The sequence below is a fragment of the Notolepis coatsorum genome (assembly GCF_963971535.1).
Source record: "Notolepis coatsorum genome assembly, chromosome: 2".
NCBI lineage: Eukaryota > Metazoa > Chordata > Actinopteri > Aulopiformes > Paralepididae > Notolepis > Notolepis coatsorum.
Window position 1 is genome coordinate 179423382 of NC_140166.1, and position 24778 is coordinate 179448159.

A 24778-nucleotide genomic window follows, 5' to 3' on the forward strand; every position below is an offset into this window, starting at 1 on the left:
TATAGTTTTAAATCTGTGTTCAGTAAACTTGTGTAAGAGAGGCAATTGCGCAAGGGTATGTCTACAATTATGATTATGACTTGAGATGATAGCTAACACATGCAGGGAAATAATGCACGCCAGGGGGAAAAAAGAAACAAAGGTTGAGAAGAAACATGTGTTCTTGTTTGCAGGTAATTTTCTCGGCTGGGTGTCTATTCAACACAATTACCTCGGTGAACGCATAGCAACACAAGAGCTCCCTTATGCCTGCAGGAAAGACTGCTGTCTAATCAAAAGATAATGTGCATGAGCCCAGGGAGGAAATATCTGCTCTGCAATAACAGAAAATAGACAAGGAGAAAGAAGGAAAAAAAGATAGAGAATGTGAAAGAGAGAGAGAGAGAGAGAATGTGAGAGTGAGGTAGAGATGGATGGAGAGAGGTTGAGAGAAAGTCAAATATAGAATGTGAGAGGGAGGTAGAGAAAGATGGAAGGAGAGGGATGTAGAGAGATGAAGAGGGCGGGAGGGAGGTAGAGAGACACACACACACGCACGCACACGCACACACACACACACACACACACAGATATAGACACACACAATCAAGACATCCCAAACGAGGTCATGACAAGACCTACATGCCCTGACAAGAGACAACACAACCTTCATGCACAGAGAGTGAGAGAGTGAAGGAAAGTAGAGACACTAGGAAGGGGGTAGGCAGATAGAGAGCGAGATAGATAGATAGAGAGCGAGATAGATAGATAGATAGATAGATAGATAGATAGATAGATAGATAGATAGATAGATAGATAGATAGATAGATAGATAGATAGATAGATAGGATAGACATTTAGTTTTAACTATTGCTGACTCATATTTGCATAGCCTTTTTCTTTTTCATGATGCATGGAAACCTTGCTAAAAGAAAAGGAATCCAAACAGAATTGTTCTTGAATTTGATCATTAGGCTGAAAAGTTACTTATTACATATAAACTCGGATTGCATGCACGCTAATGACGCCACGTGCACGCGCACTCCCGGTGCGTGTGCGCGCTCCCGCGCATGCGCATAAATGTTCTCTCGCTTAAGCACAGACTAAAGACAATGCCTAATTGCCTCTACGAATGGAATGTAACACATTTCATTCACAAGTTAGGTGTGAATGTATCTGATAACGTATTTAACACACCTGACGACCGGCGCTTTTGATATGCAAAGTAGCCCAGGTGGGTACTTATAGCGAGTTGGCGAGTGCAGCGCATTCCTGTGTGCACGCGCGTGCCGTGCACATCCGTGCATGTGCGTGCACACGCTTCTGCTCAAATCTTTGGGTGCACGGAGTGCAACCCCGTCCCATGAAGAACACATCCCTGCTTATTACATGCCAGCTTTATACCCTTATATGGACCCTGTATGTATTTCAAAGTAATACTGTAGCACACTGACTGACTGACTGACTGATAGTCACTGACTGACTGACTGATAGTCACTGACTGACTGACTGACTGACTGACTGACTGACTGACTGACTGACTGACTGACTGACTGATAGTCACTGACTGACTGACTGACTGACTGATAGTCACTGACTGACTGACTGACTGACTGACTGATAGTCACTGACTGACTGACTGACTGACTGACTGACTGACTGACTGACTAAATGACTGACAGATGATTCCTCCTCCCATCAGGAGAGGCCAGCTGATTAACAGGTTAAGCCACAGGAAACGCCTCCTGTCCGTTCCCTCCTAGGGTGAAGTTAGACCACTCCATTAGATCATTGGTTAATTACACTACCGCCATACAACAGACATGTCCTGGACTACAGCCAACAGCACATCCATCTCAACCTCCAGGGTAGTTGAATGTTGCCATTAGTCTTTTCGGGAAAAAGAAAAGCAATTGTGTTTGCCAGGCACCCAAACTCTGACTAGTGAATGAGCAAGCATGACTTAGTACCATAGGGTTCCCATTAAATCATGAAAACCCATGTAAAGCTCTTATTCCAAGCTTATGTAAGAACCGTTGAGGTCCCTACAGGCTACAATCCAATATTAACGATGAAAGCAGAATAAGAATAATTTCTCTTCAGACATGTTCAGTTTCGCTCACAATATTGCTGCTCCTAATCTCTCCTTCTCTGGTCCAACAAACAATACATAACCTTACCGTAGCTGGAAAAGGAGCTGGATCCATACTGTGGTTCCTTGACTCTACTCTATTTTGGAAACACAAGATAGGCCCATGTACACTACAATACCAACACAGTGAGATAACACACAGAGAGCAGCTTGACTTTGGCCTGCCTTAATCGCAGTTATATCATGTTTTTTTTTTCTTCTTCTTTTATTTTTGTTCAAACTCCTTTCTTCCTCCGCATAGGACATATCAAATTTAGCCCGGTGGGTTGTTTGTTTTGAATTGCTGTCTTTTGGAATGTAAATCGTCTGGCACTGCGGTTCGCTCCCTGCCCCTGTGCTCCACTGTGCTGATGGGGGTTAGCTCATAGGAAAAACAGGCTCTATCTGATGGAGCCCGAGCGTGAAGATGTGGGCCTTATCTTTCCACAGCGAGAACACAGAGGAGTCTGCTGTGGAGAGAGAGAGAAAGACGTGGTGTTCGCCGCCTGGGAGCACACATAGGCGGCGGGTATATAAGGCCAGGGGACGCAATGCCGACCCAGTCTGCGCATTATTATAGGCAGCCTAGGCTACGATATTGTGTGTGAATGAATGAATGAATGAATGAATGAATGAATGAATGAATGAATGAATGAATGAATGAATGAATGAATGAAAACTTTATTTAACAGATTGCAGAATGGGTACAATACAGTACGGCTCAATACATACAATTGTTAAGGGGATGCAGACCTGAGAAAGACGTTTGTCTTGTTTCCATCAGGGTCCCCCATTTTCAATTCATATAGATGTGTGTGGGCTGCTGCAGCCCGGTGGTGACAATACGCAAGGGTCGGCCAACCAAGGTGTCAATGGCAGTAGGTGTGGTGGCCGTTAACATTCCAGACTGCAGGCAGTAAACAATCACGCCGCATCATCAAACTAACCAATGCCAGTCTGTTCTTCAAAACCCTCCATGGTCTAGCCCCACCCCCACTTTCCGATTTTTCACCTCCAGGTTCGCGTGTAGTTTTTTACCAACAAACTTGCAGTTCCGCGTTCGGGTTCAGAACTGTTGTACCGGGTGACTTGGCTGTTCCATTAAGGACAAGTACATTTAGCAAAGCAGCCCTCTCCGTGAGAGCTGCCAAGACCTGGAACTCCATTCCAAGTTACATGCCGCCTGGGCATAACACTGGATCACCTGAGGCCGAGGGCATGATGAGACTGAGTCAGAGTTAATCAAACCGTGGAAACTTTTTAGAGCTACTATGTACATTGTTTTCAAAGCATGAAGAGATCCAAATTACAGAAAACGTTTCCTTCATTGCCGTCGGCACCGCAACTTGTGAACGGCCTTTCCCAATGAGGCGCATCCGAAACTGGCTTAAGGACAACAATATGCGCCAAGAGAGACGGTCAACTCTGAGTCCGCTTCACATTGAAAGTGATCCCACAGACAAACTTAAAGCAGAAAAGATCATTGATGCGCGAAACGTCGCATTTTTTTTGTTGCATTAAGGTAAGACAATGGTTAATCATATTGGATGCCTTCATTTGAACAATTAATTTGCACTATATGAAATGAATGGGGCTCGCTGTAGTAGCCTAGTAGTGTGTGTGTGTATTGTATGAAATCAGAACCTGGACAGCACCGTTTGTGTCCAAGCAAAAAAGAAAAAGGGAAAATTTAGCACACTCTGCGCAAGTCGCATCCCATAATAGCCTACCCTAATGTCCAGCTCACCCGCCGCCTGTGAGCACAATATGAGTGTTTGTAAGAAGGATTTGAAAACAATAAAACAATAAAACACACATACAATACAATTGAAAGTATCTTGCAAGAAACCAAGAGTTGAACCACACATACTGTAACACTAGGCTACACTGGAGGACTATGCTGACTGTTAAATGGTAAATGTTGGGACTGCATTTATAAAGCACTTTTCATCTTATGCCTCACATCCCAAGGGCGGAGGCAACCTTGCAAGGTGCCAACCTGCTCATTGGGAGCAGTTAGAGGTTAGGTGTCTTGCTCAAGGAGGAGGAGCCGGGAATCTAACCGGGAACCTTCTGATTACCAGACGACCGCTCTACTGTCTGGTGAAGATGTAGCATGAACGTTATGAAATGGGAGTTTGAAGAGAGGGGTGGATTTTCAGGGCTAAGGTATGAGGGGTGAGGGACGCAAAGCTAGAGGTGTGTGTATAGTGTGAGAGCTAGCTGACTTGGTGCCAAAGCATACAGTGCAGGTCTGGGGCTGGGTCTGTGACGGGCTGCTGGCTGCGGTGGCTGTGGGGACGCGGTTTGTGGTTTGGATATTGATCATTGGCAGTGTGTTCAGCCTGGCCAGGACCCCGGAGTAGGTGCAGGTCTGAGAACACCTCGGTCTGTCTGTCTGTCTGTTTGTCTGTCTGGGTGCCTCTCACGCCAATACTGTCTGTCTGTCTGTCTGTCTGTCTGTCTGCCTGTCTGTCTGGGTGCCTCTCATGCCAATACTGTCTGTCTGTCTGTCTGTCTGTCTGTCTGTCTGTCTGTCTGTCTGTCTGTCTGTCTGTCTGTCTGTCTGTCTGTCTGTCTGTCTGCCTGCCTGCCTGTCTGTCTGGGTGCCTCTCATGCCAATACTGTCTGTCTGTGTGTCTGTCTGCCTGTCTGGGTGCCTCTCACGCCAATACTGTCTGTCTGTCTGTCTGTCTGTCTGTCTGTCTGTCTGTCTGTCTGTCTGTCTGTCACACCTCAAACCCTACTAACACAACCGTCATTTTGCAGCTGCCAAATCAAAACCTGGTACCTAACAAAGTGTGAGTTTTTGAGGAGCAGAAATGCACTACATACTGTACATACACACGCAACATTACAACCGGAGGTCATAGATATATGTATGCGCGTAGTTCCTACGCATATGCTCTTTTCCATTTAGCATATTCCTGTGACTAAGTGGCCTCCTGTCTGTTTTCAAGGAGGATCCATGACTCATGTGCGTCAGACCGCTGTGACGCTGTGCGAGCCGAGTGTAGGTTTGTCCCTTTTTGCTACGATACATAATATAAAAAAACGGTTTCACACAGTTTCCACTCCTTCAATCAAGTCAAAATGTGTATCAATGCCGCAGAGACTCCATGATGTCACTTGAGGGGGAGATAGAGAGAGAGAGAGAGAGAGAGATAGGGGGAGAGAGAGGGAGAGAGATGAAGAGGGAGAGAAAGAGATACAGAGTGAGAGAGAGGGAAAGAGATGAATATACTGTATATAAAGGCTGTATCAGTGAGAAGCCATGCAGGAAATGGCTGATTGAGAGAGCTTTCTGATGCATTCGTAATAAGGCCTGATACGAACGGGGAGGTGAGTGCAGGCTACCTGGCCAGCCCTCTGTGTGAGTGTGTGTGCGTGTGTGTGCGTGTATGTGTGTGTGTGTGTGTGTGTGTGTGAGTGAGCTAGTGAGTGAGCTAGTGAGTGAGTGAGTGAGCGAACATGAGAGAGAGAGAGAGAGAGAGAGAGAGAGAGAGAGAGAGAGAGAGAGAGAGAGAGAGAGAGAGAGAGAGAGAGAGAGAGAGAGAGAGAGAGAGAGAGATGAGAGACATCTAGTCACCACAATAAGCAGGGACACTAGTAACACTATGTCCTGAGGACTCGCAGAGACATTGTAGAAACACTGTAAACAGACAGATAGATTGAGACAGAGAGAGAGAGAGAGAGAGAGAGAGAGAGAGAGAGAGAGAGAGAGAGAGAGAGTACACACAGTCTCTCTCCAGCAATAACTATAAAGTGGAAATAATGTGGGCAACAATAGACATTCCTGTCCATTACCACCACCACACTCAGCGAGATGCACACCACCAAGGAACAGTCAATAGAGGCCTTGCACAGAATGTTGGCGTAGTTCTCTTTCTTCCAACATGGCTGCCTGTAACCATTGGAAACCACTTTCACAAGAAAATGCCAAACTTCTGTACAGTGGTAGATAGAGTAGGTAAAACATGATATAGTAATAAAACACCAATGTACTACAGGTTTGTTGATATACCGTAAATCCTCTAATAGTGGAGGGTATTCAAATACAGGACAGGCCTCTAATAATGGACGGGGGTTTGATACGTGCAGACAAATACAGGCCGGCTTCCTATATTTTTCGTGCCGTGATATAGAATGAGATAAACTCTTGCCAATGCAAGTGCTGCCTCTCTACCGTTCTCTCTACCGTTCTCTCTACCGTTCCCTACTCTCACTTCGTTGGCGTTAGCATTAACGTTAGCATTAGCGTTAGCTAACGTTGTCATAGCTAGATCTGTGGTGTCGGCTGGATGACGTTGGCTTCGTTTGCAAACGTCAGTTAACGTTCGCTATCTATATGGCGTTGGCAGGCGGGGCTGGCGTTGTCCAGTTGACATTACAGATCATGATGGCTATGATAGCGTTAGCTAAAGCTATTGCCTGCATGTTATCAACTAGATTCAGGTAGAGTCGAGAAGGTACCACACGCTAATTGTCCCCGGACCCCGCAACCTACCTACCATTTCCCCCCCTATTGTTAGGTTTTAGTGAGTTTTTCCTTACCTTCACATGGGGTATGTCTGGGAGTGTTTGCATTCATTCATTTATTTAGCTTTTATTTAAAATTTGTTGGACCTTATGGTGTTCTTGTTTTGTTCTTGACTTATTGTTATGTTTCTTCTTGACTTGTTTAAAGAAGACGTGTCCGGCCCATGGGGACATTAACGTGTGTTGTCGGGCCTTACAAATACATTTGATTTGATTTGATTTATAGACAGTTCCAACTTCAATGTGTGAATTACGTTAATCCACCAGTTTCACAATTACTCAACTGCACTCAATGGTATTTAAATACCAATGTTAGTCTAAATAAATGTAGACAGACAATGTACGTATTATGTCCATGAGTGTCATTTTTAGAAATTAAGGCCTGCCTCTTATATAAGCCTCTCTCTAATAAAGGCCTGGTGCTCTTTGCAGCTGAGGTAAATACAAGACCCGTCCTATATTAGAGGATTTACGGTAGTTATATTATGAATATATAGCAACCGTTGTTGTGCACATAGCAACCATTTACTCTTGAACATGGAGAAAGAATGGGCATTCTAAACAATGTTACAGCCACAGCCAGGGCTTTTCTCTCCCCTGTGTGTGTCAGCAGGTTCCCAGGCCCATACATGGTCCTTCCTGTCTCCACCTCACAACCACTGTCTTCCTGGGCGCGGCCTACGCACCAGAGAACCCTCACATCATCAAGGAGCCAGGATAAAGAGGCCCGCACTCCTGTCACTCACTTCTTGTCCGAGTGTTGTTTTCACCTCCCGTGGTATAGGACTCTATTCAGACCTCAGCGTTCATGGAATCATGTCTTCTTGTGCCCAGTGACTTTTTGCTCCATACTAACTATTGTTCTCTGATGCCCATGATCTCACCTCTCCGGACTACACCTGAACCACGGACCCTCACCAGCCTGAACCATCATGGACCTCACACACACACCCACCCAGTCTGTCGCTCCTCCACTCCTTGACCCTCGTCTCTGAGCTCCTCTCACCACCTTGGACCTTGCTTCCCATACTCTCATTAAATATTCTAAACTGCTCCCTTCTCCTGTGCCTGTGTTCTGCTCCTGTGTTCTAGAAAATACATCTAACCCTATCATGCAAGGAAACACAGTCTGTATCCTCAATTCCCCCAACAACAACTATTTTTGGAACCTGATCAGAATTGTTGGCAGTGTGAAGAAAGAAGAGAGAGAGAGAGGGATGGAGAGAGAGAGAGAAAGAGAGAGAGAGATGGAGAGAGGGAGGGATGGAGAGAGGGAGGGAGGGAGGGAGATAGGGACGGATGGAGAGAGGGAGGAATGGAGAGAGAAAGAGAGAGAGAGAGAGAGAGAAAGTGGGAGAGAAAGTGAGAGAGCGAGCGTGCATTGATCTCAATGAAGGTTAGTGTAATCAGAGTTCATATCAGCCTAATGTTAATCCTGTGAGGAATGCAGGGTGGTAATTCCCCTTGCTGCTGTATCCCATTCCTGTCCACAGGAAGCCTGACTCATACAGCAGAGAGGAGAGGAGGAGGAGGAGGAGGTGGTGCTCGACTGTCACAGCCACCCACTCGTCAGCATCTCCCGCCGACCTGGCACCACGTCAACGGTCTCCTTGGCAACAGTCAGTGAGAGACGCGGATCAGGAGGTCAGGGATCCCTTAGCTCCTAACGAGAAACGACGTCTTCTTGATGCTGGTAACTGTACAAGACACCGGGTTGCCATGAGTACAGAGCTATTCATAAATATAATGGGTCCTAAAGTTGTAAATGGAATGTAATATTGGGACAAATCGTCTCAACTGCAATAATATTGTGACACACAGCCGTTTTTAAATCCGTTGAAATTAGTGGATGGAAATATTCCAATAATCTTCTGTTTCATTGTATGCCATGAATAAGATTGAAGTGGATTTGTAAAATAATTAATTATACTGCAGATTAGAATTAACCTTAGTATTAACCTTTAAATACACTGTAAAATGTGTGAACCGAATAAGCGTATGACTCCCTTTCAAGACGCAGCCTTTGGTAACACTTGAAACACATTGCTGTATACGGATGCCTTTGAAAGCGACGGCCGTGAACACATTTCCGATACTTGTTTCCCGAGGGTCATAGCTAAGATGTGACTGATGAATGAATGAATGAACAATAGTCCCATCTGGCCTGTAATAGAGGCCTAATGACTTCCCTGAGACAAAGGCCCTGGGTCTGTGGTCATGGTTAGATCCCAGTGTTTGCCTCCTAATCCCCTCCGGAGGGGATAAAGAACACAAGACCTGCTAATCTGGACTGGAGCACAGGCTGCTGATATGGGATGGATGGAACCAACATGCCTCTCCTGCTGATTTATACACACTCAGGTACACATATACACACACACGCGCATGCACACACACACACACACACCTGGACGCACTGATACCACTTTCTCACCGCTGATACCGATTCCAAGTCCCTAAACTTTCAGCCGACAGTGAGTACTGTACTGATCCAATCCATCACTTTTTACTGAATAGTCTAGATTTAAGACCCGACATCATTGGACAAAATAGATTTGAGACATAATAGACTTTTCTCCATTAGACAACATGCTTCTATTCGTCAGCAAATCAAGTCAATTTGTTTTGATTTATCTTATACATGTGTTTTTTTTTGCCTGATATCTGTCTGATATCTTTGTGTCAGTATGCATGCATCCCTGTTTGAAATGGACACAGCATTTATCTGGATATGAATAAATCGGTCAAATGTGTGTACTACGCATGCTTACAGATGTGCGGGCATGCATGTGTGTGCTAGAGACCAAGACAGATTGAGAGGGCAGACTGAAAAGAGTAAGGAGAGAGAAAAACTGAGATAGAGAGATATGGAGACAGAGATAGAGAGACAGAGAGATAGAGACAGAAAGAGAGAGAAAGAAAGACAGATACTGGATATAGACACACACACACACACACACACACACACACACACACACACACACACACACACACACACACACACACACACACACACACACACACACACACACACACACACACACACACACACACACACACACACACACACACACACACACACACACACACACACACACACACACACATGCTCGAAGCTTGGATTTGATTATTCCACTCCAGAGGAGATCAAAGCAGAAGACAAGTGTGTGTGTGTGTGCGTGTGCGTGTGCGTGTGTGTGTGTGTGTGTGTGACAGTGACAGTGACAGGCCACGTATGGTCAGAAAGCACCAAATGTTGTCTCCTGGGTGCTAACTCTACCTCTGGCAGAGGAGCAGAGAGGTTATGTTGTTGGTTAGGTTAGATGTCAGTCTGATGTCTCCTAACAGACAGGAGCATAATATATGTGTGTGTGTGTGTGTGTTTAAGGGTGGATTTATGCGTATGACTGTGTGTGTATGTGTTTATAAGGCTGGATCTGTGTGTATGTCTGTGTGTGTGTGTGTGTGTGTGTGTGTGTTTATAATGCTGGATTTGTGTCTGTGTGTGTGTGTGTGTGTGTGTGTGTGTGTATTGGTGAATTCACTTATCTGTTTATGGGGAGGAGGATGAGTGAGTATAGATCTAAGAGGATGAGGGAGCTGTAAATCACAGTGTGTGTGTGTGCGTGTGTATGTACAGTATTTGTGTATGTGTGTTTGGTGTGGGTAGGCGTGTTCTTTGTATTTGTGTGTATTTACAGCCTGTGTGTACGTGTGTACGTAGAGACCACAGCTTTAAATCACAGCGTAATGATCTGCTCAATTAGACAGCAGCACTGGTAATTTCCCTGTCAGACTTAAAGACTTTGGAGTCGAGCAGGCCACACACTCAATTTCATCTGCAATGCCCTTTGTGCCCCACCCACCCATCCACCCACCCACCCACCCACACGCGCGCGCGCACACACACACACACACACACACACACACACACACACACACACACACACACACACACACAGTGTTTGGAAGGTCAAACTTTTTTAATTTTTTTTTATTATTGATCTTTTTCCCCCTCCATTTTCCTCCGATTTTTCTCCGATCACAATGTTAGTCGTTATGCCAATTCCCAATGCCCTTCCTGGTCGCTGCGCACTTACCCCCCACAGTCGGTCTGGGAGAGTGGAGGCTATCACGTGCTTCCTCCGACACACGTCTAGCCAATCAACCGCTTCTTTTCACCTGGCAGCGCGGACTCTCACTGAGAGGGTGTAACGTGTGGAAGGATCACACTACCCCCCTTAGATCCTATCCGCGCTGAGCAGGCGCCCCGACCGAACTGTAGGAGTCGCTGTTTACAACGACCCGGACCCACCCCTCCAGCTTTCCCACCCTCTAATACAGACACTTGTATTAGTGTGAACGGCCAGCCAAGCTGGTGACAACGCCGGAGCTGTGAGCTGGATGGCGAATCCAGCGTCTCCGGTGTTGGTGACAAACGCAATCTCCGCTACGCCACCTGACCGCCCCAGGTCAAACCTTTTTGATAATTCTGCAAAAGTGGAGAAAACACCTAACATAGAGATCACTAATAGTTAGCAGACCCTTGTTTGCCAAGGTTTGGAAAACAGGATCTGAGCAGGATGGTCAGAATAGGTGGTTGTGAAAGACTGGAGCTAGACCTGAAGGAGTGTGTAGACCGAATTGTCTCCTAAACTGATTCCAGATCTTCAAAGTGTCAGTTACAATTGGGTTCTGAGCAACTTGCTTAATTTAAATTGAAAGGGGCAACTGGGATGAGACCACAGACCAAAGTGAGAGACACATTTCCATCTGAGCCCACTGGGGCTGGCCTTACTTTAGCCCATTCGTTTTCCAAAAAAGAAGTTTGTTGATTACAAACCCTGATTACACGCCCAGTAGTAGTAGCAGAGATTTGGCAATGCCAGACCACCTTCAGACTTGGGAAGTTGAATGACTGTCCTTCATTGCTAATTAATATTGCAATATGCTGAAAAGCATAGAGAAACCTAGGTAGGACCACCATTTTGATCAAATTAACTCATCCCAAAAGCGAGAGATGGAGGGAGGTCTATCTAGTAGTTAAATCAGATTTAAAGCGATCTAGTAAAGGGCGGAGATTTTTTGTGAAGAGCTCTGTAAATGATTTGGCAATGAGAATTCCTAAGTATTTGAATCCCTCTGTGGCCCTTCTAAAGGGGAAAAGAGCCTGAGAAAGTCATTCAGCGGGTGGGTTAGCGGGTAAGTATTCACTTTTCTGGAGATTGAGTTTGTAACCAGAAAGTTTCTTAAATTGCTCTAGAATGTCTAAGATCACAGGGATGGAAGATGTTGGATTAGAGACAAAGTAAAAGGTTGTCGGCATACAACGAAGGTTTATGGGATAAGCCAAACCGCCTAATCCCCTCAAATCTTTCCTCATCACGAAGCCATAATGGCCATAATGGCTAGCGGTTCCGCGGCAAGAGCAAACAATAACGGGATAGTGGACATCCTTGACAGGTGCCATGGTAAAGCGAAAACTGGACGGATGGAATACCATTAATGTTTACTGACACTACAGGGGAGGACAATTTCTTTCTTAATGTCTTCTATGTGTTTAAGACCGACTTGCATAAGAACTGTCCTCTACAGTCAAACACTGTCAACAGTGTCATTCTCCTCACTCACTTCTATATTGTGTCACAATGTTTAGAAGTCCATTTGTTTCTTTCTCTCTGCCTTTCTTTATGAACACTCTCTCTCTCTCTCTCTCTCTCTGTCTCTGTCTCTCTCTCAGACAGCAAACCACAATACGTTCATGTCGACTGACTGGGCTGCTACCAGCTCAGAGATGAGCAGTGGTGGAAATAGTTTTTACTCAAGTACTGTACTTAAGTACAGCTACTTGTACTATTTTCATCTTAGGGAACTCTATACTTTTACTCCACTACATTTCAAAGGAAATATTGTACTTCTTACTCTACACATTTATCTGAACCTATCAGTTACTAGTTACTTTGAAGAAAAAAGATTCATGCATAGAAAACATGGCACATTTGGCACTTTCACATTTGAAGACTGTCAACTTCAAGAGGACGTAATCAGAGCAGCATAACTGGACCACGTACCACTTTAACATGACCTTTAATCAGAGCAGCAAAACTGGACCACGTACTACTTTAACACAACCTTTAATCAGAGCAGCATAACTGGACCACGTACCACTTTAACATAACCTGTAGACGTCGAGGATCGAACACTCCCAAGTACTGGAACATCATGTAGAATGCACTTTTACTTTAGATACTTAAGTACATTTAATAGCAAATGCTTCTCTACTTTTATTTAATTGAATGGAGGACTTTCACTTTTACCAGAGTAATCTAGGTATTTCTACTTTTACTTAAGTAAAGGAACTGTGTACTTCTTCCACCACTGGAGATGAGAAAAGCCTTTCACTTTCCGTGGCAGTGGACAAAGCCAGCCTATTAACCTCAGGCTTTTCCTCTTTGATATTGTTCCTCACGGTCGGCCCTTTACCTTTCTGCCGTTCACTGTTAGCCTCTCTGAAGTTCACTTTGATCCTCCATCATTACTGTGTGGTGCGTGCGCGTCTGTGAGAGTATATTACGTGGGTGGATGTGTAAAGCAGTATGTATGCGCATAATGTAAGAATAAGACTGTGGTTACAGTCGCTCAAGGTAACGTGACATCAATAAGAACTAGCACGGCGGAGAGAATGCAGACCGAAAGATAAAAGTCACAAATTGCAACTCTACACGCAAAGCAACAATAGTCCTCTTTCACTCCCGTTTCCCTCACAAAGAGAGAGAGAGAGAGAGAGAGAGAGAGAGAGAGAGAGGGAGAGAGAGAGAGAGAAGGGGGGGGGTAGAAAGGGAAAGTCCTGTTCTCTCTTGGGACACAACCCCCCCCCCCCCCGACTTCCAGAACAGTTTGACTGTAGACTGCACGGTTGACTGACTATATCGAGGCTGTGTTTTCTCATAAAATTACCAGCACCGTAGTTACATAACTATATCCCGCTGGAACCCTAACTTGGGCGCATGCCTAGTGCAGCAAGCACACACACACACACACACACACACACACACACACACACACACACACACACACACACACACACACACACACACACACACACACACACACACACACACACACACACACACACACACACACACACACACACACACACACACACACACACACACACACACACACACACACACACACAAGCCATGCATGTGAACGTAAGGCAGGATGCGTTTACTCTCTTATGGGTTTTATGCGCTGGGTGCCCATAAACAAATGTACCAATATAGTACACAAACTATTGTTTTGTAAAAGACTGTATGGAGTTGCAAAATAGTACACTGTGTTGAGTGTTGAGGCATACATTGGCGCTGGAGCAAACACAAGGTATTTTCAATGTATTTTGGGGGTGCTGTGAGTGGATCTCCCAGTGTATTTATTCTGGATTAGCCTCAAGGCAGATTTGATCCCTACCCCTTCGCAATGCATGGCCGGTATAAACAGCGGTGTGTCCCTTATAAACATGGGGGTACCTAAAGGTCAAGCAGTGGCCTGTTTTGCTGCGTCCAGTATGTTACAGCAGAGTTCACGTGGTGCAGTCAGTACGGGTTTAGCAGTGCTGTCTCCACTAGCCAGGGTTTAGCCGTGCTGTGGCCTTGTCACCACTAGCCAGTAGCCAGGGTTTAGCCGTGCTGTTGTCTTGTATCCACTAGCCAGGGTTTAGCCCTGCTGTGGCCTTGTCACCACTAGCCAGTAGCCAGGGTTTAGCCGTGCTGTTGTCTTGTATCCACTAGCCAGGGTTTAGCCGTGCTGTGGCCTTGTCACCACTAGCCAGTAGCCAGGGTTCAGCTGTGCTGTTGTCTCGTCTCCACTAGCCAGGGTTTAGCCATGCTGTGGGCTTGTCTCCTCTAGCCAGGGTTTAGCCGTGCTGTGGCCTTGTCTCCACTAGCCAGGGTTTATCCGTGCTGTGGCCATGTCTCCACTAGCCAGGGTTTAGCCGTGCTGTGGCCTTGTCTCCACTAGCCAGGGTTTAGCCGTGCTGTGGCCATGTCTCCACTAGCCAGGGTTTAGCCGTGCTGTGTCCTTGTCTCCACTAGCCAGGGTTTAGCCGTGCTGTGGTCTTGTCTCCACTAGCCAGGGTTTAGCCGTGCTGTGGCCATGTCTCCACTAGCCAGGGTTTAGCCGTGCTGTGTCCTTGTCTCCACTAGCCAGGGTTTAGCCGTGCTGTGGTCTTGTCTCCACTAGCCAGGGTTTAGCCGTGCTGTGGCCATGTCTCCATTAGCCAGGGTTTAGCCGTGCTGTGTCTGTCTGGCACACAGTGAGCGTCTCCATTGTCTTTAGAACCTGGTCAAACCTGGCTGGCCCCCCGGCTGAGAGACAGCCACCTTTCACAACCTGGCCAGTCCTGAACCAAAGGCCGCCTGGGACCGCTGTATCATCGTGGTTTAGCTTGTGCACCGCAGTTATTGGTGTGAATCTTGAAAGGTTGCATAGCAAATGGGGAATTTACAAGAAATGCAATGGAGACGCAAACTCAACCATACCATACCGAACCTGGCTGTGGCCCCAGTTAGGCTGAACATAGCTAATGGAGAATGAGGCATATGTAACCAATTTCTATGGTGACAACCCAGTGGACGTGGCAACCGCACTACCTCGACATGGCTGAAAGGGCCACACCAACTGTGTATTTGACATCTTTCAATTAGTGAAAGTAGCTCTGTTCACTTATGTTCTCAACAGTAAATGTTCAGGGAGACAGACTTCACCATGAAATAGAAGTGACCACGGAGGGGTTATGTAAGCTATGAAAATCTGAAGCGTATACGCATTCCCACAGGAAAAGCATTCAGGTGGAAGAAGGGAAGGCAGACCTTGCCTGTCTATTTCAAAGACTTCACTCAGGATGGAACTGTGGGACACATTTACTTGAAGTGAGACTTGAAGTGTTTTATTTTGTGAAATAATCCATCTCTCGTCAACATTTTAGGTCACTGGATACAGCTGAACCTGGAGCTGTGCATTAATGTGTGTGTGTGTGTGTGTGTGTGTGTGTGTGTGTGTGTGTGTGTGTGTGTGTGTGAGTGTGAGTGTGAGTGTGAGTGTGTGTGTGTGTGTGTGTGTGTGTGTGTGTGTGTGTGAATCCCATTAGGGCTGTGATGACTGAATGTGTGTATGTGCCTGTACAGGATTGTGAGAGAATGTGTTTTAATAAGTATGCTGTAGAGCAGGGGTCACCAACCTTTTTGAAACTGAGAGCTACTTCATGGGAACTGAGTCATATGAAGGGCTACCAGTTTGATACGCTCTTCTGAAATAACAAATTTGCTCAGTTTGACTTTAGTTATATATTATTATCAATGATAAATGATACTCATCTTTGTGAAGACACTGATCACCTTAATGATTTCTCACTATAATTATCAACAATGACTGAACAAGGTGGGAAACAGATAATATACGACTTTATTGCTATTTATCTAAGCAATTGTTTACATTTTCAGACGATCACTTCTACAACATTTCGTAGGAAAAATTTCCCATTTTCACAAGCCACTGACAAACCCTTTTAACAAATCATGAACTATGTTGCACCATGTGCAATGTAATGTTTATAATTACCGGTATGTAATGTTTAAGAAAAATCTACTTTCATATATTTTTTATAAATCTTATCACATTTTGAACTAATGACCAAAACTGCTGAATTTTTTACAAAATTATATCCGTTACATTTCATGAACACACTTTTAAATTGAACGTCAACATTTTTAAATATTGTATTCAACTTTGCCATGGCACTGCCATGTTGCCACTGACAACATCTGGTTTCTTTGTTAGTGGGAAGACTGGCATTGCATGCTGTTCAGCAGTGTATTGTAATCTGGTGTGTAACCTGACACTGCAACTCTGAGTGAGTCTTGCAGGTGTGCATCAGTGAGGCGTGTTCTGTGTTTGTTCTTGATGAAGTTCATGTCAGAAAACGCTGATTCACAGAGATAGGTAACCTAACAGGCTGGCAACCTTCATAGCTGCTGTGCATAACCCACTGTACTTTTCTGTGTCAACAAGGCACCAAAAGTTTGGTGCAGCCTGGTAGGCTTTGAGGTGGAGGTCGTTTTGCAATGTTACGATTTGAATCTCCACCTGTCCAGCTTCCAAGTTGAACGTTGCACTTAGTTGCTCAGCAATGCATGTTATGTCCACGTTCATGAAAGGGTTGGAAATGAATGACACACATGGCTCAAGCTGAGCAAGGTCACAAAACCTATTCTCAAACTCTTGCCCAAGTGTGTTTATGACTTGACAGTACTTTTCACATTTAAGAATAATTATGGTGATTTTGCACACGCCCGTCCGCGGATCGACGCAATATTTCTCCCGGTGGTAGATCTCGGCGGGGGGCACGACTTTCCAATGCACTTCCATCAGCGAAAAAACATCGGGAAAAGGGCGATCTCTGCGATTTTGCACGAACTCCCAAGCGCACGCCCGTATTCCGATCCGCGCAATAATATTCACGTGGGATTATGCCACCCCCTGCGGCGATATTAATTGAGGGGCGGATTTGTGGTGATGGAGAAATGAAAGAGGCAACATTTTATTAGAAACGCAAGGCTTGCTGCGGGCGACTCATGTGGTCCTTGGGGCACCATGTTGGTGACTGCTGCTGTAGAGTGTAGGGAGTAGGACATAATGGAATGAAGGTGTGTAGGTGTGTGTGTGTTTTAATAAGAGTAAAGTATGCTACAGAGTGTATGGACATATGGAGGGAAGGTGTGTGTGTGTGTGTGTGTGTGTGTGTGTGTGTGTGTGTGTGTGTGTGTGTGTGTGTGTGTGTGAGAGTGTGTGTGTGTGTGTGTCCTGTGACGGGACCGTTGTCATCACTCCTCAATTCTACATCATTCCTGAGGCTCGCGTCACCGGCTCCGGACGTCAGGCCTCTCCGCAGGGAGAAGAACCCTAGTGTTTCTCTTTATAAGCTCATAGCAAGAGCTGGCACCATCTGGACCACTTTCTACCACTAAAACAAAGGCCTTGATTTAGAACCACTTCAGGACTCTGCTGTAAGACTGCAGGGCTCTGTAGGTTAGATAGTGATGACATTGTACCTGAGGACCAATTCTGCCAATAGTGTATAGGGCCCTTGCCCATCAGGTACAGTTCAGAGAGTTCTAATACAGTTGGCCAACTACTGGAGCAATACACAGTCAGCATGAAAAGTTGACTTATTATGCCCCCTAGTGGACGTTGTTGAGTGTTGAAAGACAACTGAACTCCACAGCAAAACTGGACACAGCAGTTGGTTTCCCAGAGTAGTGTTAATGAAGGAATGCTGACTTATATAATAATTCATGTGCCAGTTTCCAACAGTGGATTATGCATGGATATCATTTGAATCTCTATTGGACCAAAACCATTACATAGATATTGGGTATTCCTCAAATAGCAGGAACCAGGGAGAAAGAGCCCCCTGTTGGTAAAGATGGAGAGTAGCAAGTAGCAATGTCCATACAGACACCATTATCTCTGAATGGACACACAGTAAACATACAATAAATCACACTGGAAGAAGTTGAACTACAGCATAGCTACCCTCAACAGAAAGTGCACACTTCCCACTTTAATAGCTGCTTACCAGTCAGATGTGAAACAACACCAAATAACCCTATCTGGGTTAATCACAGGAAAAAGGTGCGAGACACGTTTAGTAGAGCAGAATCTCTTATGTCAAAGTTCCTGTTCCTTCCTTTTATAGACATACAATTGTTTGTAGTTCCAGTAGTTAACTACACCTCAAATTAGCCAAAAAAAGTTATCATTAATTTAATTTAGTCTAACTACCAGCAAGCTACTGAAAAATGGGAGGTAAACTAATTACATGTAGTGAAACTACACCGAAACACTGTATATTTGAATGTGGGACTTAACTGTTCATTATCAGTCATTACAAATGACTGATTTTCCCCCGGTAAATCAGCTGCACTATTAAAGGTGTTGAAAACAGCAGCATGCCTTCTGTGATAAAGATAAAATATTTTCACACACACTTTGTCCGAGGGAAGCAACAATAGTGATTGGAGGATCAGGAAAATGGGGTGGGGCTTGAGATATAGGTAAATTGTTAACTGTCCACTACTAACTGCCTACCTGAATCAAATGCTGCTTAGAAAAGAGATGAGTGTGTGGGGGATCTAACCGCATAATAATGCACACAGCCAACGGAAATATTGAAGATCGATCAATTTCAGTGATCATTCCCATAGGTACGTCTGTGCACTGTGCCACAATGGAGTGAAATTACAACTTGAAATTGTGTCTTTATCGACAATCAATTTGTGTGACTTAGCAGAGGTGTGGCATTAAATGTAGAAACAAATCAGGAAAGAGAGAGGTACAACACTCATAAGTAGAAAAAATAAATAAAATTAGTTTTTTATAGTTTATTCTTTATATACTAATGAGTGTCACGCCTCCCTCCTGATTTATTTCCATGAGTTGAAATTGCGTTTTTAAAACCTGTGAGTATGAACTAAACCCATGAGACCTTTAATATCAGAGCAGAGACCAGCGAGGGATCTAAGCTCATTGGGAGTTTAATGGCACCGATGTCTATGAGGTCAAGTAGCCGATAGAAGCGTGAGGTCAAAGAGAAGGTTAAATATGAGTAAACAACTACTTCCTCCCTGAGGGGACCATCTGCACCTGGGCTTCTCATCACCGCTCTGCTCCCAGCCTCAGGAACACATGTGGCCCAGAGGAACCTGGCTCATCACTGCTGCTACACACACACACACACACACTCTCTCTCTCTCTCTCTCTCTCTCTCTCTCTCACACTCTCTCTCTCTCTCTCTCTCTCTCTCTCTCTCTCTCTCTCACACTCTCTCTCTCTTTTCTTTCTTTCTCTCTCTCTCTCTCTCTCTCTCTCTCTCTCTCTCTCTCACACGGTTGTATGCACCTATGCACCTGCGCACCTATGCACACACACACTCATGTATTCACACATGTACTCGCATACACACAAATACAAACACGTACAAGCGTGTGCGCGCACACACACACACACACACACACACACACACACACACACACACACACACACACACACACACACACACACACACACACACACACACACACACACACACACACACACACACACACACACACACACACACACACACACACACACACACACACACACACACTTCTGGGAAACTGTACAGGCCAAAATGGATTGATGGAGCACCTCCCCAGTTTGTATTAGTAAGTAATATACTGGAATTGCCTACTCTAATGAAAACAGGGAGTTAACCGACTCACACATGCAGCTGCACACACACACACACACACACACACACACACACACACACACACACACACACACACACACACACACACACACACACACACACACACACACACACACACACACACACACACACACACACACACACACACACACACACACACACACACACACACACACACACACACACACACACACACACACACCACAGAGACACACACACTTGGCTGCATGTCCCCGATGCTCACAGAGCTGTCACACGGCTAGGACCTGAGAAATATAACGTCCGCTCCACCTCTCTACGGGCCAGGACTCTCGTTATTTACAACACACTGACATTTTGATCCTCTTCTATTCCACAGCTCAAAATGCTTGTTTTCTCCCCTCTCCTCTCTCCGCCACATCCATATCCAAGCATCAGCACCACTGGTACAAATTACCTGCCTCTCCGTCTGCCAAAGGAGCACTCTTTCATCTCGGGCTACTCGCTCCGTATTGTTACATGTTCAGATTGATCTGTGTCTATATCAACATTATAATTGGAAAAGATAAATGTTTGGTTTAGGGGGCCAGGATTCTCTCACTCGCTCTTTTTCTCTCTCTCTCTCTCTCTCTCTCTCTCTCTCTCTCTCTCTCTCTCTCTCTCTCTCTCTCTCCTTCTCTCTACAAACCTGCCTCCCCGAGGTTTTCACCTGGGGGCCCAGGGCCCTGCTGCGAGGCCCTCTGGAGCTCTGCCTGTGCACCGTGGGGAGCCAGACATCCATCACGAGGAGAGAAGGAGGGAGGAGAGGAAACGGTGGCAGGGTTGCTCTGCTCTCTTCCCATGTTCTCTCCAGCACCTCTCTCTCTCTCTCTCTCTCCCTCTCCCTCCCTCCCTCCCTCCCTCCCTCTCAGGATTCTAAATCTCTCACAGTCTCGAGGGTCATCACCGCGCTAGCTCCACCAAAGCCACCCATGTCCCAGTGAGCTAATGGAGAGACCAGACGCAACGCAAGTAAAGACAGAACACAAGCAACACACATACATTGTGGGAGAAGTGGGCAAGAAGCCTAAACACTAGTGTTCACATATTAGTAAATGTATCCAGTGATTGGTGTCATTGGTCTACTGGTCCTGTTGTCATGGTACCATGTACTTGAGTAATTGTACTTCGTTACAATACTGTTTTGGGGGATTTGTACTTTACTCGATTATTATTAGGTTTGTATAATTGTACAAACCATTACATTTCAGAAAAAAAACAGACTTTTTACTCCTTACATTTAAAATGCAGACCTACAAAGTACAAAGTACAAATCTCGCAGGTCCAACTATTTGAATTAGTATATTTGTTTCTCTGGCCGAACTAATGTTAACGTTATAAATCCTGCGGCCGCGCTTTATTTAAAAACAGCCAATCAAATCCCCATCAATGGAAAATGAACCCGCCCATACCCATGCTGATTGGTCCTTGTGCAAGACTAGAAAGCGGGGATATTTGATTAAACACCTGCTATCAGAAGAATAGACAGTCAGAAAAAAAGTTTTTACTTTTTAGTACAAGTACATTTAAAAGTAGAAACTTTTTGACTTTTACTCAAGTGTGTTTTTAGCCAGATACTCTGACTTTTACTTGAGTAAGATTTTGAGACGGTACCCATACTTTCACTTAAGTATAATTTCTGGGTACTTTTTACACCCCTGCATGTACTGAATGTCTGTCACACGGTGGAACCATTGCAACACTGTCACCATGACACGTTTCTGAACATTCATTGGTATCTGGCAAATGTACAGTATCTGGAACAGGTCAAGTCTGAAAAGAAAAGAAAATGCTACAAACCGTTGTCTTTTACTAGTATGCACTCTGCTACTAAGGAATCTACCTTGCCTACAGTATATTACTACCTACTTTGCTAGTGTGTTTGATTGATTGATTGAAAAGTTTATTAACAGATTGCAGAATGGGTACAGTACAGTACAGCTCAATACATACAATTGTTAAGGGGATGCAGACCAGAGAAAGACTTTTGTCATGTTTACATCAGGGTCCCCCATTTCAATTCATCATAACATATATGACATACATGACATACAGATAGACAGTACTGCTACATCTATACATTTATGACATATCAGATTTGCAAATACAGTACTGTTTGTGATACAAAAGTGTCCAGAAAATGAGTGTATATACATTTGGCATAGAAACTGTACATTGGAGGAGGTTGGTTGGGTGTGGGGTTGGGTGGGTTGGGTGAGGGCTGTACATTGGAGGTGGGGGGGGGGGGGGGGGTTGGGAAGGGGACACACACACATTTTACACTGTACATTGGAATATTGACAAAGCCGTACTTGGTCATTTACTGTACAACTAGGTTAGGACATTTGTAGGGGCCAGTTTCGAATTGCAGTCTCACGTAGGTGTTTTTTGAGAGTGTTTTTGATGTGGGTAGTGATTCACATTCCTTTACAGCTTTAGGTAGGGCGTTCCACATTGATGTGGCATAATTGCGAAACGTGTTTAGTCCCTTGTTTGAGCCGAATCTGGGTTTTACATGATTTGTGGAGCTCCCTCTGGTGTTGTGATCGTGGTATTCACTGACCTTTGGGAAGTATTTTGACATGTACATGGGTACCTTGGTCGCGTAGTGTATCTTGTAGACCAGGCCCATTGCAAGTTGCTGTACTCTGTCGTCTACTCTAAGCCATCCTAGGTTGTCAAAGTGGGCAGGGGTGAGGTGGGTTCTAGGAGTCAGGTCAAGTAGTAGTCTGACTAGCTTGTTTTGAGATGTTTGTAATTTGTTTTTTAGTGCCTTTGAGGTGCTTTGGTACCATGAGGTGCAAGCATAGTCGTAGTACCCTTGAATGAGTGCTCCTGCTAGAGTCTTCAGGGTATTCTTGTTTACCAGAGAGGAGATCCGGTACAAGAATCGCGTTCGTTGGTTGACTTTTTTTTATTACATTGGATGCCATTTTGTCACAGGAAAGATTAGCCTCTAGGATGGAACCCAGGTAGGTAATTTCATCTTTCCTTGTGATAATATTGTCACCCACTGTAACCGAGAAGCCGTCGGTCTTGCTGAGTTTGTTATTTGAACCGAAGAGAATGGACTCTGTTTTGCCCATGTGTAATGATAGTTTGTTGTCGGCGAGCCATATGCAGATTTTGCCTAGTTCCGAGCTGAGGGCTTTTTCAACCTGTAACTTGTTCTTGTCAGAGACCAGCAGGGCTGAGTCGTCCGCAAACAGGAACAAGTTGCAGTCACAAGCTGACGACATGTCATTTGCATAAATTAGGAATAGTAGCGGTCCTAGTATGCTTCCTTGTGGAACACCACAGCTCACTGTGAGGGGGGGGGATAGGGTACCGTTTACTTCCACCATCTGTTCCCTCCCCTCCAGGTAGGATTGTATCCAGCTCACTGATAAACTATCAAAACCAATTGCTTTTAGCTTGTCAATCAGAATGGTGTGATTGACAGTGTCGAAGGCCTTTTGTAGGTCCAGCATGACCATGCCGCAGTATTTGCCCGCGTCCACCTCTTGTTTGATGTGGTCGTTCAAGTAGAGAAGGCATGTGTCAGTGGAGTGGGATGTTCTGAAGCCAGATTGGAATTCGTAGATTAGATTTTTTTCCGCGAGGTACTTTTCGATCTGTTCGTATACTATTTTTTCCATGACTTTCGAGATGGATGTAAGGATAGAAACAGGGCGGTAGTTACCCGGGTCTAATTTGCTGCCCTTTTTGTGCAGGGGTGTTACTCTCGCAATTTTGAAGTCCTTGGGGACGTGTCCCTGTTTTATGGAGAGGTTTATTATGTGTGTGATGACTGGGGTGATGGCTGCTGCTGAGTCTCTGAGGAATTTGGAGGGGATGTTGTCATGGCCAGTGGCCTTGTTTGGTTGGAGGGCGCTCAGTTTTTTGAGTACCTCATCTGTAGTTACTATTTCCAGTTTGAAGTCGTCTTTGTGGACGCCTAGGTTCATGTAGTATGCTACTATGTGTTCTACCCCATACTGCCCTGAGTGGGAGGGTAGTTTGTTTACCAGTGTTGTGGCTATGTTTGTGAAGAAAGTGTTTAAGTAATTGGCTACATCCAGCTTGTCTGTGATGAGCGTGTTGTCCGTCTTTATGTTTATGTTTGAGAACCTGGTTTTGAGTTTTTTACTGCAGCCTAGTTGATTGTTGAGTAATTTCCAAAGTTCACGTGGTTTATTTTTGTTTTCCTCGGTTTTGTCATTGATGACATTTTTTTTAGCAGTTTTGATCATGGAGTTTACGTCATTTCTTAGTCTGTTTCTTTCTAGTTTGAGTTCAGTCACGTGGTCTTGGAGTTCACTGCTCGTGCTTTTGGTAAGCTTTGACTGACTTTTACGAAACTCAGAGCATTTTTTGTCTCTGGCTTTCATAGCGGTCAGTATTTCAGTGTGCATCCATGGCTCAGCGCGATTTTTTACCCTGGTGGTTCTTAGGGGGGCCATTTTGTTTAGTATTGATGAAAATTTGGTTTTGAAGCCAAGCCAAGTTTCTTCAACCAGTGTACCATTGAGTTCATCTGACCAGTCCAGACTCTCCAGTTCAAGGTTAAAGGCCTCGCTAGAGTAGGTTTTGAGGTCTCTAGATGTGACTGTTTTGTGACAGCCAGCCTTTAGTTTTAGCTTTTTGCGGGTACAGAATATCATGTAATGATCACTTAACCCGCATGCTATAACCCCTTTACTGGAGATCTTGGACTTGTCAGAGGTCAGTATGAGGTCAATGGTAGTCTGAGTTGATTCACATATCCTTGTGGGTTGGGTGATTAGTTGGCTGAGGCCGTGCAGATCACAAAACCTATT

At 44.9% G+C, this 24778-nt stretch overlaps 1 protein-coding gene across 1 annotated transcript in view; it reads right to left on the minus strand.

Moving 5' to 3' along the window:
• scfd2 (sec1 family domain containing 2) overlaps window positions 1-24778 on the minus strand; it is a 325751-nt gene that overhangs the window by 58549 nt on the left and 242424 nt on the right. The window lies entirely within an intron of this gene.